Source organism: Schistocerca piceifrons, chromosome 6, assembly GCF_021461385.2.
Source record: "Schistocerca piceifrons isolate TAMUIC-IGC-003096 chromosome 6, iqSchPice1.1, whole genome shotgun sequence".
Taxonomy (NCBI): domain Eukaryota; kingdom Metazoa; phylum Arthropoda; class Insecta; order Orthoptera; family Acrididae; genus Schistocerca; species Schistocerca piceifrons.
Genome location: NC_060143.1, coordinates 395,822,106 through 395,825,733, shown reverse-complemented (window position 1 = coordinate 395,825,733; position 3,628 = coordinate 395,822,106).

Genomic DNA, 3,628 nt, shown 5'->3' with positions numbered 1-3,628 from the left:
TAACAACAAACTTTAACAGTTTATACCATTAAGAACATGGCTTGAATCCAGGAATATACAGTCCCCAAATACAAGTAAGAAATCACAGCAGCTAGGTGTGCCCGCATGCTGGTTCACTAAACTAAGTTTCAGTCCTGTCACGAAACTGAAGTAGATAGTTTCTGTGAGTAGTATGGGCAAAGGTCATGGTTAGCAACCGGAATAAAATAATAACTGGATCCTATTACTGACTTCCAAATTTAGATGGTACAATTGCCGAAAGGTTCAAAGAAAACTTGAGTTTGGTTTTAAAGACGTAGCCGACACATAAAATTATAGTTGGTGGTGACTTCAATTTCCCCTCGATATGTTGTCGAAAATACATGTTCAGTTCCGAAGGTACGAGTAAAATATGATCCGAAATCGTGCTAAACGCATTCTCTGAAAATTATTTCGAGCAGTTAGTTCATGAGCCCACGCAAATATTAAACAGTTGTGAAAACACACTTGACCTCTTAGCAACAAATAATCGTGAGTTAATAACATCAAAACGGATACAGGGATTGGTGAATACAGGGTTGTCATAGCGAGACTGAATATTGTAACGCCCAAAACGAAAAATATACCTATTCGAAAAAGCAGACAATAATTCACTTGACGCCTTCCTGAGAGAGAATATCCACGCCTTCCAAATTAACAATATAGGTGTATACCAAATGTGGCTTGCATTAAACGAATGGTATCTGCGTATCTGCAGCAATGGAGAAGTTTATACCAAATAAATTAACAAACGACGGAGCTGATCCTCATTGGTACACAAAACGGATCAGAACACTGTTGCGGAAACAACGATAAAAGCATGCCAAATTCAAACGAATGCAAAATCTCCAAGACTGGCGATCTTTTACAGAAGATCGAAATTTAGCCCCGACTTCAATGCGAGATGCTTGTAATAGTTTTCACAACGAAACTTTGTCTTGAAATCTGGCAAAAATCGAAAGAGATTCTGGTCGTAGGTGAAGTATGCTAGCGGCAAGACAAAATCAACGCCTTCTCTGCCCGATAGCAATGGAGATACTATCGAAGACAGTGCTGCCAAAGCAGAGTTACTAAACACAGCCTTCAGCAATGCCTTCACCAAAGAAGGCGAAGTAAATATTCCAGAAGTCGAATCAAGAACAGCAAAAAAATGGTTCAAATGGCTCTGAGCACTATGGGACTTAACTTCTATGGTCATCAGTCCCCTAGAATTTAGAACTACTTAAACCTAACTAACCTAAGGACATCGCATCACACAACACCCAGCCATCACGAGGCAGAGAAAATCCCTGACCCCGCCGGGAATCGAACCCGGGAACCCGGGCGTGGGAAGCGAGAACGCTACCGCACGACCACGAGATGCGGGCAAGAACAGCAGTCAGCATGAGTAACGTAGAAGTAGATATCCTTGGAATAGTGAAGCAACTTAAAACACTGAATAAAAGCAAGTCTTCTGGTCAGACTGTATAGGAATTAGATTCCTTTCAGAGTATGCTGATGCAATAATTCCATTCTTAACAATCATATACAACCATTTGATCGTCGAAAGATCAGAACGCAAAGACTGGGAAGTTGCAGAGGTCGCACCAATATTCAAGAAAGGTAGTAGGAGTAATCCCATATCATTAACGTCGATTTTCAGCAGTATTTTGGAACATAAACGTATTGTGTTCGAACATTATGCACTATCTGGAAAAAACGATCTATTGACACACAGTCAACACGGATTTAGAAAACATCCTTCTTGTGAAATACAACTAGCTCTTTACTCGCACGAGGTGTTGAGTGCTATTGCCAAGGGATCCCAAATTGATTCCGTAATTCTGGACTTACGGAAGGCTTTTGACACCGTACTACATAAGCTGCTTCTGGTGAAATTGCATGCTTACAAAGTAGCGTCTCAGTTACGTGCCTGGATTCGTGATTTCCTGTCAGATAGGTTACAGTTGACGGAAAGTCATCGAATAAAACAGAAGTGATTTCTGGCGTTCCACAAGGTAGTGTTATAGTCCGTTTGCTGTTCCTTACCTATATAAATAAGAGACAATCTGAGCAGCCGTCTTAGGTTGTCTGCAGATAACGCTGTCGTTTATCGACTAGTAAAGCCATCACAAGATCAAAACAAATTGCAAAAAAGGGCCTTAACGCTTAACATGCTCCTGAACTAACAGTAAGGTGCAAGGTTTAAACGAGTATTTAAAAGGTAGGTATAATGACAAGAAACTTCGGTCTTGGAGAAGAGGCTTGAAAGTTTATGTGCTCGCTGAATCCACAATACTGAATAGATCAAGAGTTCCGGGTTAACTGGCGACACTACGCCGAGGCACGTATCAAACGATCACATTTACTCAACTTGAGCCAACTCGAGGCGGCTGGTAGAGGAGCCAGATTGTGGGCTAATCTAGACCTCGTGTGACGACAGAAGTGTCGCCGCAGTAGAAAGAAAAATTTCTGCTCCAGTGAAGTGGTGTCCGTGGCCAAAACTCCCCCGGCGACACACGTCAGAAGCGAACAGTAAATTGTCCAAATAAGGCTACAGGTGAGAATGTCTACGATGAGGGCAAAATTAACTTGTTCCGGAAGCGACAATACCCCTTAAATTTACTTGAACATTTACAAGGTGAAATATCAGCACTTGCAAATCCAATGACTAGGCATACCCATCTATAAAAGGTGCGTTGCCTTCTACACAGTCTATGTTACAATTTCTATTTTATCAACTCAATTTATAACACTTGCGTGGAAGATGACCTAGAACAAAAAATTATCATGTCCCGTGACCACATACACAATCACTCGGAGACGCGTTAATGTCAGGTGCAATTCCACATTAACACTGACGTGACCGTGAGATAACGAGTACCAATAGGAAACAGCACTTCACTCTACGCAGGTGTAAAGGAGCCGTGTCATCCAGGATTCGAACTAGTGTTGTTAGTGTCTCTAACCCATACAGGTGATCATCCAGCAGCCGTAAAATCTAAGCCTGCAGTGTTAGCCAGGAACTTGCTGACCAGGTAGCACACGGCGTCTGCTGCTCTTCCCGCAACTCGCCGCTATCAATCCTCAATCCAACCAGCAAAGCTTGCCACCGACCGATTTAACCACTCGCAGCTTCTCGAGGCCTGTACCAGACAGCAGGAGTCCCCTGAAACTAACAACTTGCCAGCTATATTCTCTTCAGCTAACTGACAGTTCAAGGGCCCGCCAAAAATCAACAACAGACGCCTCGGCCAAAAATCCCAGCTTCCGATATACGATCAGGATCGATGTCGGCCACCCAAGTAGTTAGTGCCATGCCCGCTAAAATTAAAGCCGCCAGGTCTCAGATAGTATCCCCAGTAGATACTAAAAATTCGCCATAATACTACCTCAGTCGTAACCAGAAGGTGGACTATTTGTGTCAGTGACCACTACACGGCCATATAGGGGGAACTGCTGAGTGCGTTGCGATAAACACATGAACTATCGCAGCGTGGGGAAATGGCGGAGAGCCCAGGTCTGCCAGCGAAACATAATGACGTCATAGAACCCGAGAGATACCGTCATACTAGTGACAAAGCAGGGTTTCTTAAGGTAAACTACGAACGATGCAACTTTAAAAACTCAG